The 10,000-nt window shown below is 37.9% G+C and overlaps 1 long non-coding RNA gene across 1 annotated transcript in view; it reads left to right on the forward strand.

Annotated features, from left to right (window-relative positions):
• The window catches only part of LOC149111828 (uncharacterized), a 10,403-nt gene extending 4,547 nt beyond the window's left edge, over positions 1–5,856 (forward strand). Inside the window, exon 2 of the long non-coding RNA XR_016207503.1 lies at positions 1–5,856. This exon is cut by the window's left edge and continues 2,596 nt beyond it. This is a non-coding gene — a long non-coding RNA (uncharacterized LOC149111828).
• Positions 5,857–10,000: the final 4,144 nt, after the last annotated feature.

The raw sequence follows: 10,000 nt of genomic DNA on the forward strand, positions 1-10,000 counted from the left end.
AGATGGCTCAGCCTGTACCTGTAGTGCCTATTTTGTATTTGTAATCATAGATTAATAAAACTGCTTCTCTTCCTCACCAGAGATCAGTCGGGGAGTAGCTTACAATCCTGACAACAGTGCCCCATTTCTTTTTAAGTCACAACAGTAAAACTTAAAGCCAAAATATTGCCGTACCGTACAATTTGTGTGGAAAGACTTTGACACAAAAGTTATTTCCAAATACTGTTGCAAAATGCATCTTTGAAAATTCAATGAGGTTATCAAGCATTTTATAGTATTTTAAGAACTAGGGATTAATGCTTTTTACAGTGCAGCTCAGATATAAGCGAACTACGCATACGCGTATCATACGAGCGTATTTTGCGTATACGCGTATGTCAATACGCGCACATATACGCGTATATACGCGCGTATATGTCTCTTTGTTATGCATCCCCACAAGTTTCTTTATGTGAAGCATTGTTAGTCAAACAAAGGGCATTATGTTTCTTGAGAATGAAAATGGCTTCAAAGCGAAATTTGCATATTGTTAAAACGTCAGCCGGTCAATAAAAGCTATCATATTTCGATCACTTCGCAAATTCACCGACAAACTACCGTTTATCAACACTTGATCTTAAGCTACTAAAAATGGGAAGAAAATTGATACAGTCGCTTGAACTCCCTATTTTAACACGTGAACTTTATGTTCTTACAAGTAAAGATCTGTGTTTCGGCACGTGTCGGCAAGTCGTTTGCGAAATGTTTATTGTCTGAATTAGCGTTCTGAAGATCCTAGTCGAAAAAATGATATCTCCGGTTATATTTGATACAGATCATGCATTCAAATGGTAAAATACTCTTTCCTTGACGAAAAAATTGTTTATCAAAGTTTCTATGGTGCGCCGCTCACGTTTAGTTATTTTTTCTTCAAGTTTCGGCACGCGTCGGCAAGTTGTTTGCGAAGCGTTTATTGTCTGAAGATCCTCGTTGAAAAAATGATATCTCCGGTTTTATTTGACACAAATCGTTCATTCAAACGGTAAAATGCTCTTCCTTTTACCAAAGTTTCTATGGCGCGCTGCTCACGTTTAGTTATTTTTTCCTCAAGTAAAAGTTCTGTGTTTCGGCATGCGTCGGCAAGTCGCTTGCGAGATGTTTATTGTTTGAAGCTTTCCGAAGACCTTGTCGAAAAAATGATATCTCCGGTTCTATTTGACACAAATCGTTCATTCAAACGGTAAAATGCTCTTTCTTTAGCCAAAGAAATGTTTATCAAAGTTTCTATGGCGCGCTGCTCGCGTTTAGTTATTTTTTCCTCAAGTAAAAGTTCTGTGTTTCGGCATGCGTCGGCAAGTCGCTTGCGAGATGTTTATTGTTTGAAGCTTTCCGAAGACCTTGTCGAAAAAATGATATCTCCGGTTATATTTGACACAAACCGTTCATTCAAACAGTAAAATGCTCTTTCTTTAGTCAAAATAATTGTTTATCAAAGTTTCTATGGCGCGCTGCTCACGTTTAGTTACTTTTTCCTCAAGTAAAAGTTCTGTGTTTCGGCATGCGTCGGCAAGTCGATTGCGAGATGTTCATTGTCTGAAGCGTTCCGAAGACCTTGTCGAAAAAATGATATCTCCGGTTCTATTTGACACAAATCGTTCATTCAAACGGTGAAATGCTCTTTCTTTAGCCAAAGAAATGTTTATCAAAGTTTCTATGGCGCGCTGCTCACGTTTAGTTATTTTTCCTTCAAGGAAAAGTTCTGTGTTTCGGCATGCGTCGGCAAGTCGCTTGCGAGATGTTTATTGTTTGAAGCGTTTCGACCTTGTCGAGAAAGTGATATCTCCGGTATCTGACACAAACCGTTCATTCAAATAGTAAATTACTCTTTTCCTGACAAAAGAATTGTTTATCGAAGATTCTATGGTGCGCCGCTCACATTTTGTTATTTTTAATTTTCTTCGAGGAAAAGTTGTGTGTTTCGGCACACGTTTCCAAGTCGCTTGCTTGGACCGTGTTCAGACTTTGTTTCGAGAAGATGTTATCTTTCGGTTGTGATATTTGCTCCATGAAGATGGGATTGTTGAAGCGTGTATCCCCGGTTCTATTCGACAAAAAAAAATAGTAAATTTTTTATTTAACGACAAAATACTCTCTCTTTTAATCAATATTCAGTCAGTTAATTTCCAGTCAAGTGCCCAATTGCAAAATGTTAGTTTCAGCTAACATTTTGTTTAGTCTGTAGGCATACGCGCGTATACTGTGTACGCGTATTCAAAATAAAGAAAACTCTTTCTCGCTCTGTGGCAAGCTGTCAAGCCATTGAAAACAACAATGACCTGATAAGAAAAGAAGAAACAATAGGTTAGCTCATACATACTAATCAGGCATACGCGTATATGCTGTATACGCGTATGTGCGTATATGCATACGCGTATGTGCGTATATGCATACGCGTATACGCGTATTGGGCTGACGCGCATTACGCGTATATTTTGGTTCGGATATATCTGAGCTGCACTGTATGGTTCGCACGATCACTAATCGACTAGCCACTTTTATTTAGCAAGCTTTGGGGCAAGCTTCTCACAAAATTTGGGTTCATGGCTTGTTTTGGAAATTAGAGTCAATTGTAGAAACTTTCAGTGAATGTTAGAGTTGAGTTTACATGTCTTTGACCTTTAAGTTAATACTTCTGAACTTCTGCTCAAATGATTTCCCCAAAACTTGGGCATGGTTTGTATTAAGTCAGAATAAGTTGGTTCCAGAAATTGAGTAAAAGTATGCCAGCAAAATTTTTTTTACTGGTAGTGTTGTTGTCCAAAAAATGGGGTCCAGTCAAACACCAGTAAGAATAAAAATATTTTCCCCAGTAAGTGGAATTAAGTAACATTATCACCGCGTGAAAGACAAAATATTTCCCAAAATTTCTTAGCCAACACTTCAAAGCCCCAAAATTTATGTTGCAAACTTTGACATGGGGTAGTGTGCCCACAATAACTGCAGAACCACCTTAAGTAATGATGAAATGGAATCAATAGAATAACCATGATAAGAATGGTGTTATCCTTTTGATACAATATTAATAACAAACAGTGGGGCTTGACTTTTCAAAATTACGGAAAAACTCAAATTGCAACTAGGGCCACCAGATCACAGTTTTCAAGCAACATACATTTAAATAGAAAGGAATTGTTAGCCAAATTAACTTTAACTAAAAATAACAGGCACTTTTTAAAAATAAAGTGGTTTGCTATTAAACAGTTAAAAAACAGTTCCTTTATATTGCTATATGTAGAAACATAAAAAATGAAAAGGGTTTGTCAAGCACAACTTGATACACCACCACCACCCACATAAATTATGATACTCTCCCATGTAGATGTGGAAGGAAAACACCTTGTTTTCACTCTAAGAGGAACTGGAGTTTGCAAGCCCTGACAGTTGTTCAGATTGGTTTCTTTGGAGTTAATGACAACAAATTGATTAACACCAAATTAATTAAGAGAGCACTCGACAACCAAATTGATGGCATTTTGTTGGGTTCTTCATTAGGCCGTTGTTTTTTTTTATCATGACAGAACTCAAAAATGATATTGTTCGTAAAATGCTTGACAGTGGCCTTATAAATGAGTAGTTTTATGGACGTTATTTTGAAGATATGCTGTTGATGGACAAACCAAATAAATCTGACATGTTTTACAGTCAACAAATTTGAAGATGGCTTGATCCATTTCCTGGACATTTCTCTGAAAAGAACATCCATTGACATTTATAGGAATCACACAAACACTGGACAGAATGTCTTGTTTTCTAGTCAAGTACGTTGACTTGCCAAATTACTTGGGTTAGGCCTTGTTGCACCAGGCTTCTCGTATATGTGAAATAGACTCTCTCATTCAGAAACAAAGAACAGTGATGAAAACGTTCTGTTAGGGAATGGCTTTCCTAAATCTGTGGCTTCTAATCTTGTGAGGTGTTTCAGACAAAGTAGCTCGGAACCTAGAACATCTTATCCCAATAACAACAAGACTATGAGTTTTAAGGATTTTAAATTCTAATGTGGGGTTTAGGACTGGCACTAGTTTTGCTAGGCTAATGATGCAATTTTGAAAGCAGATGGGAGCTCCTCTGGGGGCCTGTCCAGGAATCCCCATCAGTGTCCCAGACCAAAAATGGCATGTGCTTTTAACTATTACTTCATCTCATGCAGGAAGGAAGTGATGTCTGAACAGTTTTCATTGAAGTGTCTTGAAACCAGAACCAGAGTATTAACAATATTACAAACAACGCAACAAAGAAAGTACAGGATGCAAAACAGAGCACAGTGATGCAAACCCAAATGCAAGTTAATTTTGAAACCAAATTGAAAATTGCTATGTAGAGTGAGACAGGTAACTGCAATCACAACTGGTGGTTTGCTATTTGCGTGAAAAATTAGCAGACATTAAGTTGAAGGAAGTGAGTTTATAGAGAAGTCCATTTGCATCATATTAATCAAAAACTGGTTTTCTTAGTTAGGTATAGAAATACAGTATGTTAATAAGTAGTTTCTTAGAAATCGATTTTGAAATAAAAACTAGCGCTAAAAAGTCACGACGTTTCGACCTCTACGAGGTCATTTTCAAGTGAGTAAATTTTCTACAATAGCATATAGCCATAAATATGTTAAAAACAACTTATAATAGATAAAAATGTGGCGAACGCTAAAATGTGATAAAATATCTGAAAAAGTGTTAAAAATATACAATGGAAAAATAAAATAATCTTAGCAAGAATTGCTCTAAACAAATAATTGGGCGCGAATTGAATCGCACTGTTTGTTTAGCATTGGTTTCAGTTCTTTGATAAAAAAAAAAACATTTCAAAAATAAGGTAGCCAAATTTGTTCTGACACTTTCTTAAGATTCGAAAACTCTGTGCGATGTCTTCTGGCTCCATATCGTGCTGCTCTCTGAGGTGGTTTCCGATTGCCGGTCCTTTTTGTTCTTCAATTCGTTGGTGTGGGTGTCGGCACGTGTAACCGACATAGCCTGCATCACACAGGCCACGCTGAAATGAATACACCACGCATTGTTGACTAACAAGAGGCTGCTTGTCTTCCCTGACCTTAATTTCATCCTTGATCTTTCTACTTGTGTAAACTGGGTTAATATCTGCGTTGATCTTCCGACTGAGGTCAGCCAGCTGTTTACGTACTACGTTTGCAGATTTCTGGTCCTTGTAGGGCAACACGATTCTGACTGGGGCTTCTCTTTTATCAGCCACTCGAGTATGTGAATCCTCGGACACTTTTGATTCAATAAATCTACGAATGATTGACTGCACAAGGTCGTCAGGATAGCACAGTCGGGAAAAGATCTCTTTAAGGCGTTCACATTCCTCGTGAAAAAACTTCCACTTTCAAAATACAGTATGAATATTTATAATTTGAATTATAATAATATTACTGTTGTACTTTAGATTGTAATTCCAATGCTCTTTTTAAAAACTGATTTCAGTTTCATTAGGTAGTTTGGTGCTTTGGGCCCAAAACAGCAGCCTGAAAACGGTCCTTGTAAGTTGACAAGCCCTTGAATAGCCAGGAAGTTTCAAGAAATGGGCCCTGAAGAGGCAAAGGGCCGACTTCAGACACAACCTAAAGCGAGTTTCAATTAGTCCAGCAAATTTATTTCACTTTCCGTAGGAGGAAGGTAAATTCCTAAAGATAAACATGAAACGAATTACTACAAATAACTAACTGAAGACGGCAGAAAACTAAGAGGAAAACACAAACAGACGATAAACTAAACGGCTTACCAAAATGCTGGCAACGGGGTTCAGGGAACCAAGAAGATACAAGTGTACCGGACGATAAACTAGCACTAAACGAACATGAAAGGATAACACATATATACGCAACGAAATTTACATACGACGCGAGAAAAAAAGCATGCAGAATGTGAAAAAATACATCAACATACGGAACAAAAAAGGACACAAAGAAAACACGAAATAGCCGCAACAGGCCCCTTCACAGAAAGTTTCAGTTTTCCACAATATTGTTGTGTCTATTAATGAAGTAAATCCATCTCCATATCTTTAATAGCCTGGCCAAACCATACCTGGAGGCATTAGATGATATGATCGATGAGGAGGAGGAGGAGTTAGAAGAAGACAAAGAAGAAGAAGAAGGACAAGAGGATCAAGAAGAACAAGTGGAAGGGCAAGAAGAACAAGACAATGATGATGAACACCTCTAGAGAAAGTTAATAGAGGATGAGTTTAGTGACAGTAATAAAATCAGTATTTATTTCGTAGATTTTTTAAATTTTTATCAGGATTTCTTTAACAGATGTATTAATAAGTAATAATTAAGTAAATAGAGGATGAGTCTGAAATTGTTTTGATTGTTCTACATTTACAACAGCTTATTCAAATTAGCCCAAGCTCAAAGGCTGAAGAAAATATGTCATTACTTTTTTTTTTACTAAATGAACCACAAATCACTGTGTTGCCTGTGACTAGTTTGTTGGATCTAGATTTAAGGGACAAAAGAGTGACAGAACTTTTCATCTTTGTAATAAGAACCCAGCCACAGTCGTGCCTGACTAACTGCGTCCACCTTCCTTGGTTTAAATAAGCTAATCAAAATGCATGAATGGTGAAAATATCAAGCATCATGTAACCTGTTGATCAGTCGACAACTCCACCTTTCACATTTCTTTTCATAATTTGGATTTGCCAGATTTGAATGGAAGCCATAGGAAAGTTGTTGAAAACATGTCAAAAAATGATGAAAAAAAATATAATTTTCGAAAATGTTTGGATAAAGCAACGGTTTGTATCATACGTGAGCATTGCACATAATTCAAGCCAATTAATTCAAGGTCACAAGTCAGATTGTTTTGGTTCGCCCGTGTGTAGAAAGATCTATAAGATTCCAGTTGATAGTGATAATGGTAATTATACCTGCTCATGAAAACACCAGTTGTATAAATTCCAGTCTAGCCATAAATAAATAAAAAAAGATTTGTAATCTTCTTTGTCATAACTGAATTATGTTATTGAACTAGTATGAGGTCCGTGTTGGTAAAACATTGGTCGAGTTCTTCGCCTTGCAATGTTACGGCGAGATCCATAGACTTGTTAAAAAAAGAAATACCCATATCAGTATCCGACTAAAGTTTCATTCCATGTTCAATGGTAAATTCCTGAGGGGTGTGCCTACAAACGAGGACTAACAATAGAGCTATAAATCAATGAACATAATAAATCCCTCTAGGATTCTCTAACCGAAACAATTGATAGGTTGAGGTATCACTGAATTCCTAATTTTCAACCTTCTGCTTTCATTTCATCGTCTCTCCCGGTTAATAACACGTACCCGTTGTAGCTAGTTTCAGCCGATCCCAGGAATGCAAATCTCATTAGCAGTCAGTGCTCTCTCTGATAACCATAACGAGTACTTTTTAAGGGTATCAAGTCTTATATCGGGGGTTCGGTGATATTTCTTTCTAAAAACAAAAACTGAAATAGTGTTCAACATAACCTTGCTCAGTACGTTTGCGAAAATCTATTGGTTCCTTTCAGAGGTTTCTTTAAGAGCACTCGGCTAACCTCCAGGTACGATTTCCGTACAGCGCCATACATTAATTATGTATGCAACTATCTCAAACTATCACATTATACTCAAACAGCAATCGTGAAAAGAACGAGTCAGTCAAAAAATTGCATGCATAATTAATGTAAGGGGTGGTGCGAAAATCTTGCCAACCTCCCTGTCAAAATAAGAGAGCCCCTCTGCCAGTTTTGTCCACATAGTATAATTTCCACTGACAGAATCGCTATGATTACGATGACGACCACAAAGCGCTTTGTGGTGTATTGAATAGGCCACAAAGCGTTTTGTGGTGTTTTGAATAGGTCACAAAGCGCTTTGCGGTGTTTTGAATAGGCCACAAAGCGCTTTGTGGTGTGAAAAATTGGAAAAACCAAATTATTTCAGAAAATAGCTGTGAGATATTTGCGAGTCAACGAACCATCCAGTTTTCAATGTTAAATCCCAAAATAAAACACCACATAGCGCTTTGTGGTGTTTTGAATAGGCCACAAAGCGCTCTGTGGTGTTTTGAGTAGGCCACAAAGCGCTCTGTGGTGTGTTCAATACGCCACAAAGTGCTCTGTGGTTTTTTGACTACTACTGCTGTTTTGTAAAGCAAATCGAACTAGGAACAGTTAGAAAGCACTCCGGCCATAAAAATCTACTCGACAAGAAAATTTCTGTAATAAATGTTCGATGCTACAGGAGACGGCTTACCCAAAAAGGTTCAGTCAGCCTCAACAAACTTATACTGAGAAGAGGGCTTTCGCGAACCGGATTTCGTGTGAGTGACAAGATTGGGAATAGAGAAATACTGCGCAGATTGAGTGATAGTTTTACAGCACCGAAACTAAAATTGGTTACACTGCTTCTCAGAAATTTTGTTTTGCCTCTGTAATATCATTAAACGATCTGAATAATTTGAGGATAATCAAAGCGCGGAGTTTAATATTGGCTGGCCGGGAACACGCAGTTCGCAAACCGGAGAGCAACCACTGTTTAAATCTTCGATCGAACTTTCATGTTAAATTTGAAACTGAAAATACACTAAGCGGTCAATTTCCGATAGAAATCTTGTGAGGTAAATGCCATTCTTGCAAATAGTCGCTGCATATTTACGTTCAGAGTCACTCTGGTTCAGAGTAGAGACATACAAAGTCAAATACTGCTTCCGAACGCCACCCCTCCAAAAATCAATTTTGCTCGAAGACCCAACTGCAACGGAGTTTAGTTACCAGTCTTATGCTGCGTGTTATTAGATAGAACACATGATATGATTGGCTCCGTATATCACATTACGTCAGAGGACATGTCTGCTACATAGGACATAACTGCAACGGTACAAAGGGCGACCCAACATTAGCGACTTACATACCGGGAAGCCTGGGTACTAGTTTCGCGGTTTGTAGGGACAAAATTTTCGCGGGAAAAATTGTAAATATGGCGGTACTTCATGAATTGTCATAGTTTTAAAAACTTTTCATCAGAAATTCGTCTTTGGAGGTAGAAAACCCTATGTAAAAGTTAAGGAAATACACATACCCGCTTTCAAGTTGTTGGCCATGCACGGCAGAAAGAAATTCAAAAATATGGAGAAAAGTCCAGAGTTTGACAAGGAAAATTGCGTGAAGCGGATGGCAGATATCGGAGCCTCTACATGAGCTTCAAAACAAGAACTAACAATGAGGATAAATCGATTATCAAGATATCCAGGACTAGTCCAGAAACTCGAGGCGAAGTCAGAAAAAGCTTACGTATTTCCCTGTAGTCTTGATTCCGCGGATATTCCACCGGCCACAGCCAAGTAGAGGGCAGCCAACGACGATTTTCCCAAGATCAACGATAAAATGTTTACTCAGTATGTTTCCATGAAACGGTAAGGTAGTGCTGGTCAGCAGAAGAAAGCATTATAAATGTTTACAAGTAGAAAAATTGTCAATGTCAAAACTCTTGTCCACGAGCGAGTAGTGTATGTGAAGGCTATGATAAAAAAGTCTTACGGGTCCATGCAACGCCCCACAGTTATTATGTTTGAAAATGGAATACCAACCAAAGCTCATTGTAGTTGTCCAGTAGGACTAAGTGGAATCTGTTGCCATGTATTAGCATTGTTTCTCTTCTTGAAACACTATCATGAAACTGGAGAGAAAATACAAGCCTTAACATGTACAGAACAACTCCAGAAGTGGCATAGGTCCTCACACAAGAGTTCTATACCAATGGTACCACTGAGGGAGTTAAAAGTTAAATCTGCTGTAAGAATTGAAAACAGAGGAGGTATCATTCAAGTGGCTGATCCCCAAAATAGCACGATGAAACGTGATGTTCAAAAAGAGAGATGAAATGAACAGTGGAATCATTAAAATTGAGGACACCTTTAAACCGTTTGAGCATCATGTGTACACAGTACTGGTTGAATCCACTGAACAACCCCTGACTTTT

Source organism: Orbicella faveolata, unplaced genomic scaffold (assembly GCF_042242905.1).
Source record: "Orbicella faveolata isolate gen_17 unplaced genomic scaffold, um_ofav_v1 contig_2, whole genome shotgun sequence".
In the NCBI taxonomy this organism is placed as follows: Eukaryota; Metazoa; Cnidaria; class Anthozoa; order Scleractinia; family Merulinidae; genus Orbicella; species Orbicella faveolata.